This window comes from Gadus chalcogrammus, chromosome 9 (genome assembly GCF_026213295.1).
Source record: "Gadus chalcogrammus isolate NIFS_2021 chromosome 9, NIFS_Gcha_1.0, whole genome shotgun sequence".
Classification (NCBI taxonomy): Eukaryota; Metazoa; Chordata; class Actinopteri; order Gadiformes; family Gadidae; genus Gadus; species Gadus chalcogrammus.
In genome coordinates, this window is record NC_079420.1 from 6254763 (window position 1) to 6274762 (window position 20000).

The 20000-nt window shown below is 45.0% G+C and overlaps 1 protein-coding gene and 5 non-coding genes across 6 annotated transcripts in view; 1 reads left to right on the forward strand and 5 right to left on the reverse strand.

The window, feature by feature from the left end:
• Nucleotides 1-463: 463 nt before the first annotated feature.
• LOC130389883 (U4 spliceosomal RNA) lies at nt 464-605 on the reverse strand. The gene has a single exon (XR_008896663.1). It is a non-coding gene; the product is annotated as a U4 spliceosomal RNA (small nuclear RNA).
• A 480-nt stretch (nt 606-1085) lies between these two features.
• LOC130389884 (U4 spliceosomal RNA) lies at nt 1086-1227 on the reverse strand. Its single transcript, XR_008896664.1, has one exon. It is a non-coding gene; the product is annotated as a U4 spliceosomal RNA (small nuclear RNA).
• Nucleotides 1228-1691: 464 nt separating this feature from the next.
• Nucleotides 1692-1833, reverse strand: LOC130389878 (U4 spliceosomal RNA). The gene has a single exon (XR_008896658.1). It is a non-coding gene; the product is annotated as a U4 spliceosomal RNA (small nuclear RNA).
• Nucleotides 1834-2305: 472 nt separating this feature from the next.
• LOC130389877 (U4 spliceosomal RNA) lies at nt 2306-2447 on the reverse strand. Its single transcript, XR_008896657.1, has one exon. It is a non-coding gene; the product is annotated as a U4 spliceosomal RNA (small nuclear RNA).
• Nucleotides 2448-3477: 1030 nt separating this feature from the next.
• On the reverse strand, nt 3478-3619 carry LOC130389874 (U4 spliceosomal RNA). The gene has a single exon (XR_008896655.1). It is a non-coding gene; the product is annotated as a U4 spliceosomal RNA (small nuclear RNA).
• Nucleotides 3620-9399: 5780 nt separating this feature from the next.
• LOC130389074 (plexin-B2-like) overlaps nt 9400-20000 on the forward strand; it is a 93893-nt gene continuing 83292 nt past the window's right edge. The window contains exon 1 of the mRNA XM_056598738.1: nt 9400-9817. The gene's annotated coding sequence lies outside the window, so the exon portion shown is untranslated. The remainder of the gene's footprint in view (nt 9818-20000) is intronic.

Genomic DNA, 20000 nt, shown 5'->3' on the forward strand with positions numbered 1-20000 from the left:
TGTTTGTTTTTCACTACAACCTCTTGGACAAGGGTATATTATGCCGACGTTTCTGAACATTTGATCATCAGCACTAGTTTAGGTTAGTACAGCACATCATGTAGCAGTCTTTAAGTCATATTGTTTCACATTTTTTAAATATGTCAACATTTGTTGAATGAAACAAACTTGAAACAAACTTGATACAACCTGGGATCTACACTGTAGATTCTACATTGCATTGTGGGACGAAATCACAACATGAAGTGAGTAGACTAGCGCCCATGTCATTAGCATGGAAAACACTCGCTTACTTAATAAAACCTTGGTGTTATTACTGATACTTTACGCAAGCAGTGCCTTTAATATAGTGGTCAAGTAGGTCAAACAGACAGATAATTTGAAATTAGGAATAATACGCTCAGTAATCAAACACAAATTGCTGTACAAATTGAAGGATAATTTATTTTGAACATATTATCAGTCTCCTTAGAAACTGTCAAAAATTGCCATCGCCGACTATATTGCAAGTCGTCTTTGGCGGGGTATTGGGTAAAGTTTTCAACTAGCAATAATCGCGCCTCAGTTAGACCTCATAGGCTACGATACTGCCGCTGCGCAAAGATAACGATAGAAAGATTGACAGAGTTTGTTTGTTTTTCACTACAACCTCTTGGACAAGGGTAGGCTATGTTATGCCCACGTTTCTGAACATTTGATCATCAGCACTAGTTTAGGTTAGTACAGCACATCATGTAGCAGTTTTTAAGTCATATTGTTTCACATTTTTTAAATATGTCAACATTTGTTGAATGAAACAAACTTGATACAACCTGGGATCTACACTGTAGATTCTACATTGCATTGTGGGACGAAATCACAACATGAAGTGAGTAGACTAGCGCCCATGTCATAGCATGGAAAACACTCACTTACTTAATAAAACCTTGGTGTTATTACTGATACTTTACGCAAGCAGTGCCTGTAGTATAGTGGTCAAGTAGGTCAAACAAACAGATAATATGAAATTAGGAATAATACGGTCAGTCATCAACCACAAATTGCTGTACAAATTGAAGGTTAATTTATTTTGAACACATTATCAGTCTCCTTAGAAACTGTCAAAAATTGCCATCGCCGACTATATTGCAAGTCGTCTTTGGCGGGGTATTGGGTAAAGTTTTCAACTAGCAATAATCGCGCCTCAGTTAGACCTCATAGGCTACGATACTGCCGCTGCGCAAAGATAACACGATTGCGCTTGGCAGAGCACCTTGTATTTGACAACAACCGGTTAAACAAGGGTTTTAAAACCAAGTTTCTGAATATTATATTATAAACACTATTCTAGGTTAGTATAGCACATCATATAGTAGTTACTCAAATGATATTGTCCCACACTTGTTAAAAACACCAACCGAGGCTTAATTAAAAACGAATATCTGAGATCTACAATGCATTGCGGGTGGAATTGCCAACAATGAAGTGAGGAGTCTACCGCCCAGGTCATTAGTATGGAAGACACACATTTACCTAATATAACCTGGATTACTGCTGATACATTTTTCTATTTCTGCATGTAATGCTGTTAATGAAACAAGATGATGCATAGCAACGTGTGAAGGTATGATTTATTAGACACTTAGACAAAAGTATGACCTAGGAAATAGTAACAAAGCTATTAATGTGGTTTTTTTTAAACATTAAATCAGTCTCCTTAGAAACTGTCAAAAATTGCCAACGACGACTATATTGCAAGTCGTCTTTGGCGGGGTATTGGGTAAAGTTTTCAACTAGCAATAATCGCGCCTCAGTTAGACCTCATAGGCTACGATACTGCCGCTGCGCAAAGATACCATATATCGGATTGACAGAGCACCTTGTATTTGACAACAACCTCTTGAACAAGGGTTTTAAAAACAAGTTTCTGAACAATAGATTATAAGCACTAGTTTAGGTTAGTATAGCACATCATATAGTAGTTACTTAAATTATATTGTCTCACACTTGTTAAAAACATCAACCGAGGATTAATTAAATACTAATATCTGAGATCTACAATGCATTGTGGGAGGAATTCCCAACAATGAAGTGAATAGTCTACCGCCCAGGTCATTAGTATGGAAGACACACATTTACCTAACATAACCTGCATTACTGGTGATACATTGTTCTAATTCTGCATGTAATGTTAATGAAACAAGATAATGCACAGCAAGCAACTAGCGAAATATGATTCATCAGACATTTAAATGAAAGTCCGATCTGGAAAATAGTACAACAACGATTCATGTGTTAACCTTCTTTTTTTTAAACATATTATCAGTCTCCTTAGAAACTGTCAAAAATTGCCACTGACGACTATATTGCAAGTCGTCATTGGCGGGGTATTGGGTAAAGTTTTCAACTAGCAATAATCGCGCCTCAGTTAGACCTCATAGGCTACGATACTGCCGCTGCGCAAAGATACTCAACTGGCGGGTGTCAGACCTTATCATATTCCACAACAACATCCTATACAATGGTTTAAAATTCACGCGGCAGTATTTGGACACCGTGATGTGAATAAAATCATTAGCTTTATTGAAGTATGAAAAAAATAATATAGGCTACCTAAACACATACAGGTAGGCCAAACTCATTCACATGTTTATACAATACAAACGCAAAGGGTTAAGGAAACATAAATTTGAGCCCTGCAATGCATTGTGGGATGAGATCACCACAACGAATGGAATACTGCATGAGTCGCCCTCTGGGAAACAAGACTCTGACGGCTTCCTACTGACTTAAACGTTGTTGTGCAAACAGTGCATGCAAAATTACGTTTCCAAAAGCATATCAGTACTTAATATCAATTGCGAAAGAAATGAAAAACAAAAATTATTAAAAAGCTACTCGTACACAACTACGCGTTATAGCTTGATTAAATGCTACAAGCAGGCAGCTTATGTCCTGAGCATTTCGAGCACTATTACTCTACTTTGTGAAAAAATGACTCCGCCCAAAATATCTCATGCATTCAGTAACCTTGTTTCGAGTGAAGGTTTAAACTAGTTCTTACTGCGTTTCGGATATATCAATAATTAATGTACGGATTGACAGAGCTTCTTTTTTTGAAAACATTCTCATAAACAATGTAAATATTCGATATTATTCGGTCATAAGCACAAGCTTTAGTACAGCAAATAATGGAGTAGGTAAAACACACTGTTACGTAGTTGTATTTGTTTTACACCACAGTAAAGGGTTAACGGAATATCCACAATGCATTGTGGGACTAGACCGTAGCAATGAATGGAGTACCGCCCATTTTGAAAATGTGGTGCTAGTACATGTGAAACCTCACTCCATTATTAACGTAATGCATTTCTGAATCTAGCATACCCTACCACTATGAAGTGTATAAGATTAACCATTTATTGAACTTGAAGTTAACGCCTACCTGACTATATGCCATTTAAGATAAAATCAGTTTTATATTTCACATCTAATCAGTCTCCTTAGAGACTGTCAAAAATTGCCACTGACGACTATATTGCAAGTCGTCATTGGCGGGGTATTGGGTAAAGTTTTCAACTAGCAATAATCGCGCCTCGGATAGACCTCATAGGCTACGATACTGCCGCTGCGCAAAGATGACGAACCATAGATGCCCAGGGTACCAAACCTCGTGAAACAACACTTTCGGTAAGGGTTTCGACGAAACTATATAATTTCATGCAGTCAGATTAATGCTAAGGGGGAAAGCCTTGTAGTGATTAAGGATAATAACGCATTCATGTTTCATTGGTTAAAACGTATAATACATCAGAATGGGAAGATAAACAGAAAGCCCAAACCTAGTGCATTGTGGGATGAATTAGACCCCACCCCCGGCGACGGAGATTTGCAACCCGCACATTCATTGGAGATACACGTTCACATCTTCATCAAATTGAATGTAACGATTGTGTGATGTTGTCTCTGAACGCCCTCGCGGTATATGTATTTTACATACGTTAAACTCTTTACATTATTTGATCATAGCACATCGCACCACATAGGCTACGGGATAACCTACGTACTCGTTCAACTACCGACCAACCAACCAATTACTACTCATTCATTGGCATGTGGTGATCATTTACTTGATCACATGTGTGTTCTAAGGTACGTTAACGTCACAATGCATCGTTCCAGTCATGTAGACCGCAGTATGACCAGGGCTGTCTATTTCATTATTCGCCGGAGTCTACTCTTTTTTACCAAATTGGGGTTGCATTGTCGGATCGCAGTTTCAGTTACTAATGCACACGACGATGCAACGTATCGATATGTACCTCTTAATATATATACATTGTTAATTAATCACACGGATCCATCCCTACGTTGGCCGATTTATGAGTAAAAAAACGTCCCCCTGTTGGTGCAAAGTAATTTGCTACTTCCAAAAATACAATAGTAACATGAATGAGTAAAGTTAGACTCACCGCGACAGGCTCAAACAATAGGCTACCTTTTGAACCTTTAAACAAATAGGATTTCAACCACCCTACACATAGCAAAAAAGGTTCAGGAGTTATTAAATAAGTATAACTATGCATTGTCAATGGCCAAACGTCGTGACAACATGACCAACATCGGGGTACCCAGCAGATGGCAGCAGACTTACATTTTATACTCACATGTTGAGGTTATAAACTCCACATGCCCACTTTGATATATAATAACACAATACAAATACACACGTGTCTGCATGTGTTCTATGAACACAATCTTTTTAGTACGATCATGATATATGTGGCAAATTAAATTGTCCCCAAAGTCCCAACTAACTTGAAAGCTCTCAAATATGTTCGTGATTTTGTCCCTGTTGCTAGGCCCAGCTTGTATGATAATTAGTCAATTCGACAATGTAGAAAACGACCACGTTACCTTAAATTAGCTGGACACAACGGCTTCCAAGTAATTGGGTTTTCTGAACAAAACAAAAAAGAATTCACTAAAGGTTTGTTAAATGTATACGTTTAAAATAAAAGGTTATTCCACGATTTCGAAATGTTTCACGAGAACACCAGGTTAGCGGGATCCAACATTCACCGGAAGTCAGACAATAAAAGTAAGTAAAATAACTAAATAAACCTTTTTGTATTTCACATGAATCCCATTAAGTAATACATTCTTTAAATAAGGAATCATTTGAAAATACTGTTATATAATGAAATATATTTTGTTGATTGTGTAGGCCTATTTGTTAGCCTTGGACTGACAAGTGACTAACACATGCCTACAGCATTTTAAAACTAAACTTTATTAAACCGCACAAAGCACTTATGAAGATGGGTTTTTCCAATGTGAAGCTTAACTTGTATTATGCAGGTGCATTCAGGTGCTCAGCAGATAACCTGGGCCATGCGAGCAGTTGAAGCAGCTTGCATTGACAAATTAGGAAGGGATTTTCAACTGCCAAAATGTCAGACCATCGAGGTTTACAGAGGCAGGTACGGATCACTGCCAGGGCCAGGTAAGTATGCAGGTTAAGGGATTACATTATGTTTGTGCTCTATAATCTCAAATAAATCCTGCCATTCTTTGTTTCATCCTAACGTGAATGCCAAAAAACTCTCTTTGCATCCCCAAAAGGTTCCCGTTCATACTATAAATATATATGGCGTTCAAATCCATTTGACGTTCGTTGTAATCTAAAACAAGTTAATATGATAAAATGGCGCTCTGTCCCCAGTGTTGTTATATAAATCAATTCAGAGTGTTGCCCTGCCTAGCCCGTTCAAGCTTAATTATCTTATTTATTGCACACAGTCAAGTGCGGATGAATTCCATCACCAGGCTGGCCTGGTGGGTATTTGCTTGCAGCATTTACACTTGACCTGTCACGCAAAGATTGTCCTGGAGCTCACCCTGCTGCTGCGGTTCTGGGCAGAGAGATGGAAATAGAGAGTGGCAGATGGCTAGTCGGCAGCCATGGCAGGGCTTCAGCATAGACTGCTGGGCACATAGCGCTATACCATCCAAAAGGAGGGTTGCAGCGCGATCCGTGAACTCCAACATGCTCAGAGCCATTTCCCTTCCTCCAACATCAATCACGAAGCTGACGGGCTGGGCTGGCTCTCAAAAGAAACGGAAAAAAACCACAAAATCAATGTTGTCCTTGGGAAGTGATCTGGCCTGCAGATTGGCTTACTGGCGAAGTGGCTATATTGTAGGTTCAGTATTCATACTGGTTTGGGGGGATTGCACACTTACCTTGCCTGTATAAACCCATGTAGCTCTCCTATGCCAAGTAGACAATGCCTTTGACTCTCAGGACAAAATCTATTCAGGGTGGCCACAACTCATATTTTAATGTTTGATTTATTGTCATACAACGTATTTAATGTGACGGTGCCTGTTTGATTTAATTATACGCTCGTCTGTGCGTAATCTTTTCTTTGCAATAACATCAGGCAGGCTAAGGAGCTTCGGTCATGTGGATGCCTGCTTGTCCTTCCTCTGAGGAGTGGGCCACCTGGAACATAATAGAAGAGCAGAAGCTGGAGCTGGACGGAGGCTGATTACATTTTGTGGGGAGCCGGTGGGGTGATGGGGGTTGGTGGGGGGCTACGGCCGAAGTGACATTTTTCATGGTCGATGTGACATCTGAGACAGCGCACGGGGTCATCTGATAAGGAATGATGAATCGTTGAAGCAGCTTCTTTAGCAAGTTAACTCCCTAGTCTACCAAATGTCCGACTAAAGGAGCTGAAGAGGAAATTGCGCCGCCTTCCCTTTCCACGTCACTAGTCACTCACTCACCCAGAATGGCACTTTTGTAACATACTAGAATATTCTCGGTCGCCAATTCGCTCTCTCGTTATAGCTCACACACACACACACACACACACACACACACACACACACACACACACACACACACACACACACACACACACACACACACACACACACACACACACACGCACGCACGCATACGGGCGCGCGCGCGCACATGCACATACACACAAGCTCACCGACTGTTCACACCACCCCACACACTGCTGCTACCCTGCTATTCCCGGTCTGGGCTTATTCCCAGAGAGACTCCAAAGGGGCCACCATACGCCTGCCTGTGCGTTGTCTGCCAAACCTGATGTCTCCGTGTCGCACTTGCTTGAGTTGGAACTAAGCTCCATGCTAATTTAGTATAGCAGAGGTGCTGTGTGTGTATGTGTGTTTGCATATGGCATGTAGTATTAGAAAAAAATATATAGCCCATATACATCCGTTGTGCGCATAAAGACGCACACCTGCGCCTAACCAAGGAGCCGCTCAGATGTCTTTTAATACCCCATGCTTGCTGGAAGAGGGAGTGGCAGTGAGCTACCTCCATCTGTTATTCCCACATCGTCGCCTTTCAATCTCACCACTTCATCCAGCAACCTTCAACCGCCATCCAAAAGAGTAATCGAGCTTTTGTTTTGTTGCCGGAGCTAAACAGGTCTGGCTCTTCCCCTGTGCTGCAGAAAAAGGCTTGTTCAATGTCGGTGAAACTCCAGGGCTTTCGTTTGTTGTGAGTTGGGCGTGTATCAACGGGAATGCTATAAGGTTGTCTAAATGAGAAGTAATATTGAAAAAGCAAGGTTGTTAAGGGGAAGATGCATATTTTTTATATTAAGATACCGTTACATTAATATTGTAGGCCTATTCAATTAATATTAATAGAATAGGGTTAACGTCTGACTTTACTTTTTGGACCGAACATTTGTAGGCATATCAAACACTCATTCTAAATCACGTTTTGTTTAGCCTACCTCCTGCAGATTTGAAACTATTGACATGAAGCCACTAAATAAAAAATAATAAAAATATACATTTCCTTATGTAATGTTTCCAATATAATTTTTTTTTATGATGAATTGTTGTACGACGTGCACTCTGGCCAAATAGCAGCCTACCGTTGGCAATATAGATCAGAGTTCAAAAGGCAGTGGCTGACTGAATGTGGCCAACAGATGACTTCATAGTCGATGTGTTAACACATACCTGGACTGTTTACAGTTTGTCCTACAGCTAAAGGTTAGGTGTATTCATGTTGTGATGATCTGAGAAGCAAATAAGAACCCCTTTTTTTTTTCTAATTTCAGGTAGGCCTATTCATCATTTATTTCTGGATAATGTATTATTCGGCTTGACATTGATATCAGTCAAAGATGAATCAGCCTTTGTGCTTAATAATAGGTTATAGGCCTACGCGTGACGCCTGGAAATCCAGGTTTCGCACAGTAACAGCCAGCAGAGGGCAGTCAGTCACCACGACGGTCATTCATCATCATCGGCTATGATGAACCATTAATCTTCACTCTTGATTTCAGACCTTGTAACTCGGTTGGAAGTTATTCAAAACGACGCACGCCAGGTGTATGCTTAGTGTGGACTGGGAGAAGAATAAATGCAATGACACCACCCCACTAAGGGGGGGGGGGGGGGCTTCGATCAATACTCATAAGTTGTCTTCTGTTCCATTTCTTCTCTTTATTGACTTGAGAAAGGTTTGAGCCCCACCCCTCCACAGTAACAGCCACATTACTCTGAATATTGAACTCCCCCCTTTCCCCCAAACAACCTTGTTCTGGCCGACGGCGCGCTATATTCCTGACTCAATTTGTGATAGTGCGAGAGTGTTTGTCTCCCTGGTTTTAGCGCCTTGGTGCCTGTTTGGCTGACACTTGTCTGGCTTGGCCCACGTTCTCCTTGATCTCATCAGTCAACGGGAGGACCTGTGAAGGCCAAATTCGTCTCCGCGTGTGTCTGTGTCAGTGTGCAAGCTTGTGTCAGCAGTTAGCTACTGAGTCATATCCCGAGGACACTGGTTATCCCCCCAGGGCGCCTCCGCGGAAGATGGCACGGCACCTTAAACCGACATACTCCTACACGACCGTATATCACTCAGTAAAACACCATAAATATGCAATGATGAAATGTTCTGTATACACCCTCTCCACACACACGCACGCACACGCGCGCGCGCGCACGCACACACACACACACACACACACACACACACACACACACACACACACACACACACACACACACACACACACACACACACACACACACACACACACACACACACAGCCTTTATGATATACACCAGTGTTCATATTTTTATTTTTTTGGTTCATATTAATATAAAATGCAACAACAAACATTCTGAGCCGACTTGCTGACTAGATCTATCATAAATACAAACCATAGATTATCGCGCTAAAGTGCTGTAATAGCCTAGTAGCGGTTTAGCATCGTTCCATCATGTTGAACCGTCCTTATACTAGTTTATGTGCGTTCTACTCCGTGTTCTCTATCCACGCGCAGCCTTATCTCCCATGAGTTGTTTTCCCGGCGTTTGGAGTGGGAGGGGAATTCATTCCAGGTCCCCCCCTCCTCGCGCGCCTTCCCATCACTTCCTGTTCCTCAAACGCTACGTCTCTCGTCTGGGCAGAAGGCGGCAGCAGCAGCAGCAGCCTACGCGTATCCCACAGGTGTGTGTTCCTGACCAAAGCGAGAGCTCCCGAAGAGATACACACCTGGAAGGAACCATCATGTGACCGGCACCTGGGCGTGGAGAAAGTCCTTTGTATTTCCCTGACTCCTTTTGTGAGTTGCCCGTGTCGTCTTTGAGCAAGGAACTCCCTGTCGGTCGAGCAGTAATCCTGTTTTCTACGGAATAGTGCCTTTTTTTTGCAGCCGCCTGTAGACCCGCGAGCAGAAAGAACATGAGCCTCGGGTTCATGTGACCGAAGGGACTCCAGGTCTGGACTTCGGATTTTTGGAACTACTGTTGGTTTTTTCCTCCAAGGTGAGTTTCCAGGCGACCTGGTGGATACTTGGCAGTGATTTTCTTCCCGCTTAACGGTCACATGCATCCCAACTCCTGAACAAGGATGTCAAATATGTAACAACGTTTATTTTTCAGTTGTTATAACATTATGACATAATACAATTCGTATTTATGCCGGAACGGATACATTGCCGTTAGGATTTGAGAATAATATCGATCAAGGAATTCATACGCGTCTGGTAATGGTGTAATGCAACAGCTTACGTTATTCCCGATTTGTCAGCACAATAATACGTCCACACCGGACCCAAGACGTTAACCTACTTCCACGGTCATGCCCCCGCCACCAGCATGCCCACAGCTACACCATGCCATATCACTCAATACCGTTGTATTGCATCATAACAACACTAGCCTACTTGATAATTTACGCTAAAAAAAAAGTACGCCAGACTGTGCTCCGAAACACTCACTTTCACGGCTCAACTCATTGCATCGCAACGAATCGCAAACGCTGTATGTTTTAATTTCACATATTATACCGGTAACAAACATCTGCTCCGTCACCTCAGCTGCAGGCAGCTCTTCTCATCTCGCACCGTCACCACTGGTGAGACCCGGTTGTGTGTGACACCACGTGCCTACTGGATAGACCCAGCCTGTCGCGAACAGCCTCATTGATTCTCAAATTAACAGAACTGGTTGTGACGTTACTTTTCCTCCCTTGTGTTTGGGTGTGTATGCCCTTATATCCCCTCTGTTGAAGAGGGCGAGACAGTAGCCCGATTCAAGTCCTTGTTGATTCTCCTCCCGATAAAATGCTGTCAGTCCGGGTCTCTCTCTGTTCCTGACGCTGCTCGCCACAACAGATGACTGTACTGCCTTGTTGTTGTGTCTCTGTCTAAACCGTCCCTCTTTTCGTATCCAACGGCGGTGCTGCCGCCTTCTCCCTCTTCTGGAACACACAGCACTACTGTACACGGAAGGCTGCATCTCCTGGGGATTATCCTCATTAAACTGCCTCATCGGAAGGGGGGGAAATGGATTGTTCCGGGCATGGGGAGGGAGGCAGGCTTCTTCTATAGTTATATGGGTGGTGGTGGTGGTGGTGATGGTGATGGTGGTGGTGGTTTATCATACAGTTCCAGGCTGGGATGTGGGGGAAAGGGGGGACACACATGGAGACGGGGAAAAGTGCTGGCAGCAGGGAAGTATTGGAGAAGGGAGGGCTATGAATCGAGGTCATAGCCAGGGCTCCTGATAGGGGGGTGAGTTGACTTCTCAGCGGCCAGGTCCACAGTAGTGGCCATCTGCTCACAGGACAACAGAGGCCTACTGGTACAGAGGCCCCGCCCCGGTTCCAACAATGCATCGGCCTGGGTTTATCTCGCTCACTTTGAATAAATGAAGACACCTTATCTGTGCGGAGTAGAGCCGTGATGAATGTTTGTTCCCGCTCCATGCGAGGGTACGAAGGGATGGGCAAAAAAAGCAGACCAGCAAATACACCCCACACCTCTTTTTGTCATTCTCTTTCCAGGGCTGGGCGAAGAGAAAGGCATTGGCCATTCAGGTTAGATGCTAGAGTTTCAGCCGATAAACCATATTGTACACGTGAGCTTGTGACTGGAAGTACAAGAGTCAGCGAGTGGAGACAGGCAAGAGACGGCTCCGCAAGAATGTCCTTCTAGTCTAGTGCAGTTTTTCCTCTTCCTCCTCTTTCTGACACTGGTAATACATTTGAATAAAAAACGTCTAAAAACCCTCCCAGGACACTTCAACGATGCCAAACTGGAAAATGAAATATGGATGATAATTAAGGGATAGACTTTTCATCTTTAGCTTATTTTCACACCTCGCTTTCGTTCTACTGAAAGGAGAAACCCAGACTATAAGCTGTGATATGGGAACCGACTTCAAAACTAAAACGTTAAGAACTCAAAAGCAGTCTCCCTGCGATAGTTTCTTTTTTTTGTTTCACAAATCTCCACAACTACTGTTTACATTTTTCCATTTTGGCCAAGTTGCTGGCAAAATAATTGAAAACAGGAAATAACCACTTTATCCCAAACCGTGGGGTGGTCCTGTGTTCCTTGTCCTACCCCCTCCAGTCAGCAATGAACAGCTACGGTATTATGGGGTTGGCCAGAGTTCACCCCTCTGTTCTTCTTCACCATCAGACTGTTTGTCCAGATAGTTTAGGCTATGTTGTCATGACCCTGCTCATCCCCTGGAAACAGTGCATTGCATTGTGGGAAACATGCATGAATTAGAATGCATGTTGTTTTGTTTGATTTGAACCTTGATATATGGAAGTGTGTTATTCAGTCCTCCCTGTTTCAATCTTGTCTTAAAGTTGCCTGGTACCTGAATGGTAAGTACTTGGTTATTACTGGAAGTTATTTGTCTAATCTCTATTGTCATGGATTAGGAGCCATGCAAAAACCAAACGCAACCGTAATCCACCATACGTGAGGTGGAGAAAGATGTTGGGTTTTCCAGTTCGGTCCTACTTCGAAAGCAGAAGTGATTGTGCACGCCCAGAATGAGTAACATGTGGAGGTCTTATGGCAGCAGTGGGGAATGTGGTGTTCGATTACAGAGCTGCATTGTGGAATGTAGTAGTCAGACCTAGGCACTACTTCCATTTAGGTATATCTATATATATAGATATATCTCTATCCGTCCATCCATAATATCTGTGTGTGGACATATCCTGCTTAGGTTGAGTGCTGTAACTTGAGCAGGTCTACACTCCCTCACAAATGGCTATAGCCTGCAGCCGTTGTAAAACATGTTTGTGTATTTCTACTGTCGCCTTGGAAGTGAATGATCTATATCAAGCATTCTGAGCTGTTTAACACATTTGAGTGGGTCCCTGTTTTGTGGGTCCCCTCACTAAAAGGCATCCTCAACCATTATCCCGATGCTTGATTTAGAGTCGTTTCAGCCCATTACCTGATAACACATCTAACTTAAAGTGGACTTGGAATGCAAAGGCAGAAAAAGGCAAAGCGTTGTACTTTGCACCCTGTGCTTATCTTAAGTACACACGACACATGCAGCCTTCAGCCGTGAAGGGCGTGTCAGTCGACTGGCCATTAGATGAATCGGGTGGGGGGATTGAGATTTCCTTTCAAATTGAAAGGAGGAGTGGTGTGGGGGGTGGCTTTTTCATGTCAGGGGGATTATCCCATGATTGGTTGGAAGGAGGGGGTGGGGGGGGTTGTGGAGGCTGGTAGGCCTGCATGGGATGTCTTGTCTTCTCACATCTTCCCTCACAAAGCCGGCCAATCAACGGCAAAGTAAGGCATCGTGGCAACAGCACCACCCAAAAAAAAAAACGACGACAATTTCCTAATACCACTGATCTTCTCCGGTCCTTCCCCTGGGTTGTGACTTGTCGGTACATGCTCCACTCTCGCCATGCAGTCCAGGTCAGTTGGAGCAGATGACAAAGCCGGCGTGATGTTGATGACAGACCGGCGAGGTGAGATCACGTTAATTAGTGTGTGCTTCTTCCCTCTTCCCTCCCGCCAGCTGGCTGAGGGGTCGGGCTTGGCGAGGGCTGTTGGGGGGCTAGGGGAGCCTGGCCACCTGACCTCTGTCTGTTTACTCCATCACAGCCTCAGAAGTTCAACTCCAGAGTAAAAATCAAAGGTCTGATGGCAGACGAGCTGAAATCTGGGGCAGAGAGGGGCGTTTTACTTTCTTTCGCAAACAGATACTCGACCAGCGCTAGTAAGCTGTGAAAAAGGTGATGTTGGAAATCAACACATTGTCGACTTGCCGCTGTAGAAACAAGAAACAAGGTGTAACTCTGCCTCTAACGGCCTTCGGTTTCCGGCTCAAGCTCTGTGCCGTCTCCCCCTAGAAGTTCTGCGATAAGATAGTAGGACTGGGTCCGAGATTGACCCCTCCATAAATGCATTGACCCACTGCTAAGATTAATCCATAGACACCACCACCACACACAGAGATGGACCTGGGATCTGCAGCGGACCCCTTCCAACCCCAGACAATCTCCCACTGGAAACGAGTGTTGCTCCTCAGACCCCAAAAAGCCATCTGGAGCAGGAGGAGGTCATTGGGGAGGCGGGGGCACACGTTTACCCCTCAAACAACCTTGAAACTCCATCTCCACACGGCCCTTCCTGTGTGTGGTTCCTTTTGCGTCCCACTGCCAGCTCATGCTGGCCGGATGACTCACAGCCGGAGTGATGTATTTTGTATTTATAGTACCCCCATCTTCACCTTTTTAACAGCTAAGTAAACCCCCAGTTTTGGCTGTATGTTTTTCCTGGCTATGAGTTTAGAAAGAACATGATCAGCAATGATCGTAGTAGTGACGGTTGTAAAGGTTTGAGGATAAAAATTGGGGACCATAGGATCCAGTGCGAGGGGCGCTGTCAAACGTTCTCATAACCCACCCTAAACTCGCTGGAGCTAGGGGGTGCACCCGCAGAAAAGGCCCGCTCTGGGAATGCGCACTCAGCCGGAAGGGGCAGCTCTCTCTGACTATTTTCCCTGTTTAAAAATAAATATATAATTCCCTGTTTGCGTCTTTCCTCATTTTGGGGGGAATGATCACAATTTATTCCCCAAAAATGAAACCCTTTTCAACTGTAAGTTATTATTATTTCTTTTACCCTTTGACCAGTCCCCTGCCTCCACCGGTTCCACACAGTGTGCACAAATCAGCCACAGTTATGTTCAGCAATGGAAAAGATGAATGTGGAAATGAAAGGAAGCCGTCAATGATTAAGGCTGGGAAAGTGGGGAGGAGTGGGGGTAGAGTGAATAAATGGTGTACTTAATTGTGTGGCCGCGGGCTTCTCGGTGGCTGAATGTTCAGAGAGCAGTGGGGGGAAGGTGAAGGCAGCAGCAGGTAGCCTGGCTGTCAGCAGCGTGGGGGCTGTGGTGAGTCTTGGCATCAGTCACTGGTGTGATGGAGACACAAAGCAGACAGGGTCCACTCGCTCCCATCCCCTCCCGCCCCCCCCCCCCCCCCCCCCGGTGGCGGTCGAGGCTGACGGATTGACACTCGCGCCTCGCTGGGTGTGCGGGCGACTCTTCTGATGTCAACCGGCCCACCTGGGCCGAGTCAGCCACTGGCGAAAGTTAACATCTAGCCGCGGTGTCTGCCAGGGACGGAGCCGGCCTTCTGAGGAACTTGTTGGCGACGCGAGGCTGGAGCCTGGGGGTCACCTTCGTCCAGCGCCAAGGATGTGGTCTCCTCCTCCAGCCTCAGTTTGGTTGAAAGAGGCAGCGCCAGACAAGAAAGCTAATTTATTCTCCCTCCCTCCGGTTAATTGGCCTGGGCACATAACTGCAGTCCAAAAACGTTTTCCGTTTAACGACTTCAGAGAGAGTAGTCCATCCCACTTGAACGTGAAAGTAATGATAATGATCAGAAGTGGTGAGTCACACCCTGCGCTCTGCCCTCCGACCCCGACCTCATTCCTCCCCCGATGTAATTAAAGATGAGGCAGACATTATCGGAATTAAAGGTTTGCTTAACATCCCATCTGAATGCGTGGGATATACCTTGTAAGGCCCTGTGTTGGGAACCCTACGTAGTTATTGTTTGCGGCATAATCTCTGACTGCGGGGGCCTTCCACGGTAACATCAGAGGAGTTGGTATCTGGGTTCCCTTTTAAGAATGTTTTTCAAAATCTTTGTTTCGGCATCCAAGTGACTTCCTTTCACACTTAATTCTCAAACTGACCAATTTCCCCCCCACAAAGAGATGTTTAATTATCACCTCTGCTCTATATATGGTCCTGCTGGTTCGTGCTAAATGGGCCAATGACAGTTGGAGACGGGGCCATTTCACCGGGTGATTAATTATGAAGTAAGGCAAGTGGCAGGAGCCGCGGCAAGGAGCGCCGCGCCACTGATGCATGCTGGGTCGGTGGGCTGGCAGCGGCTGGAAGTGAAGGTCACTTTCCAACCTGGGGAAGGAACGGTGCGACGGGGGAGGTGGTGATGAAGCCGGGGCATGAGTGTGAGCGAGAGCCACAGACAGAGCACTTATTTTTTTCCTTTCTTCAAACCGACTTGAATTAAAATAGATGAATTAAATACTAGAAAGAGGTTTCTATACTTTCTTTTCCTTGCACCACCTGAGGCTTCCATTTAAATAATAAATGGGAAACATTGTAATAACGGCGTTGTGTAGGGCGTTGCCGACCTGCTAGCCTCCAATGTTTGTCTATAATAAGGAGGAGGGGGGTTTCCAGGTTTGTTAACCAAATAATTTATCTTCATGGGAAATATCCCTTAATTGCCAGTCCGGTTGCACAAAACCAAAATATCTTCCCTTTCCTCACAAGCCGAAGTGGTTTAGAGCAAAAACCTGTGATTGCCCCACCTTTATTGATATTCATTGACTTGCCAGTCATCGTTTAATGGAATTGTACGAAGCCCCGCGTAGCATGGTAATGCTCCAATTCTAGTCTCTCTCTCTCTCTCTCTCTCTCTCTCTCTCTCTCTCTCTCTCTCTCTCTCTCTCTCTCTCTCTCTCTCTCTCTCTCTCTCTCTCTCTCTCTCTCTCTCTCTCTCTCTCTCTCTCTCTCTCTCTCTCTCTCTCTCTCTCTCTCTCTCTCTCTCTCTCTCTCTCTCCATGAATGAATGATCTTCAAATGACTCTCGGTGGCCTGTGATCTGGACGGAAGACCCATGAGGTGAACGGGACTTAAAGGAATGCCTTGTTACCGAAACCCAGAGCTAAATAGCATACGATCAGCTGCTTCTCATGGGTAGACCAATAGACTTGCTCGTTGTGCTCCTGAACTAGTAAGCCACTGTCTTTGCAATTAGAGGCCCCGGTTGTGTGCTCATAGACTGTTGGCTTGTGATCGAACACGGCAGCATGTCATAATGTGCAACATGTCCGTAATTAACATTTGTAATTTATTTTATAAGGAGGCTTGTTCTTGTGGCCCCTGGGCACGTCAGTGTGTGTGTGTGTGTGTGTGTGTGTGTGTGTGTGTGTGTGTGTGTGTGTGTGTGTGTGTGTGTGTGTGTGTGTGTGTGTGTGTGTGTGTGTGTGTGTGTGTGTGTGTGTGTGTGTGTGTGTGTGTGTATATATATGTGTGTTGGGCCGGGGGGGGGAATTGCGAAACATAATAACAGCGCAACAGCATTCCCGTAATGCTGGCCAGGCCAGAGTGACTTTTCAAACCATGCCCTTATATAGTGGGTCGGAGTGTTTCCTTTTTTTTTTTTTTTTCCCCTCTCTCTGTGGCAGGTTTGAAACAGGGCAAGATTCCTCCCTGGAATGCCCGGGCCGCATCGAATAACAAGGCGCCCCGCGCTCGCATATATACCGCTGGTGTGGGCATGTGTATGTTTTATAAATATGCTATCAGCATCTCTACATTTCCCAGCTCAATTACTCATCCACTCACGGCTTCATCAGCAGACGCCCAGAGTGGCTCTGTCTCTCTATCTACCTCGCCACTCTTTATTTTTTTTGCTTTCCTGTATCTTGTTTTGCTCTCTGTCTCTGTCTCTCTCTCTGTCTCTCTCTCTCTCTCTCTCTCTCTCTCTCTCTCTCTCTCTCTCTCTCTCTCTCTCTCTCTCTCTCTCTCTCTCTCTCTCTCTCTCTCTCTCTCTCTCTCTCTCTCTCTCTCTCTCTCTCTCTCTCTCTCTCTCTCTCTCGTGCTCTCTCACTCTCTCTCTCTCTCTCGTGCTCTCTCTCTACTGCACACACGAGAGAGCGGGAGAAAGCACTGTTCTTTGTGTTCTGGAGCCTGCCGTCCCCCTAGCCTTGCTGGTTATTAATCCTGGTGTTTTGAACTTGCCCTAAGGCTGGAAGCTGTCTCCTGAAATGCAGATCTGTGTGTGTGTGTGTGTGTGTGTGTGTGTGAGTGTGTATATGTGTCTGTGTGTGTGTGTGTGTGTTTGTGTAAGTCTGTGTTTGTGCGAGTGTGCGTGTGTGTGCGTGCCCCTCAGCCTATCTCTTGTATTCACCAAGCCTTGTGAATGATGACATGCATAATTCCTCTGAGTCATCTAGGCAGCCCGAGAGCAACCCTGGTTTGGGATATGCTTTGGCCTCCACAACTTTTTTTATAGACCAAAAAAGAGGAAGTGTTACGATTTTTGTGTTTGTGTTGGCATTTAGTAAAATTCAGATGTGCAGTTTTGCTTCTCCATTCTAAATCAATTCCCATCCCCTTACGCCACACGTATGCCCGCACGCAAGAGAAGCATCATTCGTCCGCCATCCGTCCGCACCAACCGTTTTTTTTTACCAATTTTCAAAACCGCACCCACCCGCCATCCACCGGTTGTATTTAGCATACTATTTAGGCGAATGCCTTTTTGCGCTTTATTTTTTACAACAAAAAAAAGAAAGCCTCGATATTAAAGAAACGCAGACTCAAGCCACCGCTACCTACATTTTCCATCATGTGGTTGATCACCCAGGTGATTTCCCGCTCACTATCTCTTCCCTATTCCCTTTACCTGAGGTGCTGTGGCAACGCTGACTTCCCCCCCCCAGATTCTGTTACGGTTCCACATGTGGCTTCTCTTGGCCTTCTGAACCAGACGGCTTCACCACACACAGCCACAGAGGGACACACACACAAACACACACACACACACACACACACACACACACACACACACACACACACACACACACATGCAAGCACACACACACACACACACACACACACACACACACACACACACACACACACACACACACACACACACACACACACGCGCGCAAACAGACACTCACGCACACACACGCATGCAAACAGACACACACACACACACACACACACACACACATGCAAGCAGACACACACGCGCACACACACACACACACACACACACATGCAAACAGACACACACTCCTCAGAGAATGGCTAAATATTTAGGAGGCCCCTTATGCGTTCCTACCCCTTGGTCCCGGCTTATTTGAAGTGTTTCAGCGGGTCGCTACAACGGCTGCGTCTACCCTCCGTCCTGTCTGGGCCTGAACCCCACGTCAAGAACCCCTCTGTGCCGCTTGGCTTTTTAATTAGAGTCATTAACCGGAGTACGTCTGCCAACGGGGTGGGAGAACCTTATTACAAACACTTTATTTTCATTCATTTATTTATTTTGCCACCGACGGCAGGCAGGCCCGAGTGAGCTGGTTCCTTCACCGGGAACACACACGTGCGGTACACGCCTTGGCAGACGTAGTGAGTGTTTATGGCCACGGGTTGCCAAACCCCTGAGTTGGAACCCCTCGCCAGGAGATTTCTGCCCCATTTCTGTCCACATCCCCTCTCAATTGGATGTGGGGGAAGAAGTGTGCACGGTTCAATTGGCATGTTAAAGCCGGCTAAAACGTTTGCAGGGTTGTTGTTTTTTCTTTCCGAGCGATGCAGCGTTGAAAACAGACCACCTATGTCTCTACTAGTTCTGTAAATATCGTTACGATATCGCCCGGAGATTTCACATCATTATGTGTGCGTTCAAAACAAAATATATAAAGGAATGTCTCTTTCCACATTACCAGCTTGTATCATGCCGCCTGGAATGTCGTCATGGGTTCCTCCCGTGATTAATGTTTAATTAGTCAGGAGCTGGAGCCAGCCTCCTCTCTGCATACTCAAGTCGGACTCCCTTGTGGATCCCCACCGTGTCTTTCCACCTTCCGACTTGAAAACAAACCATTCTCCCCAAAGATCCGATGTGCTTGGGCAGCACATCTGTTCGCCGCATAAGTTGTAAACAAAACAACTCATAATCACCAAAGCCTGGGAGATTATCAACTAGTAGTTTCCTTCCACATAATAAACTGGCCGAGTGTTTCCGGAGAGCAGAAGCTGATAAGAAGGATTAGATTCCGCTGATCCGCACCAGCTTGGACCCATCTTGAACTCCAGCATCCAGATTGTGGGACTTATAGGAATGTTGTATTGTTATCAGGATGCTACGTATTTATCTAATATTTTTCTTTACATATTACAGCTGCTATAGGACGTACGATTAGGGTTTTTATGGCTGTCATTTGCAACAAATACACTCAAATAATAGCGCTTAAATCGTACCCACAGCACCTTTTTAATTATATTAAATTAATATGATCCGAGTGACCTTTCATAGACTGTCCCGACGGACCTTGCACTGACAGATGAGTTGGCTTCTCTCTCTTCCGAATAGCCCCTATCCCCACCATTCCTCTTT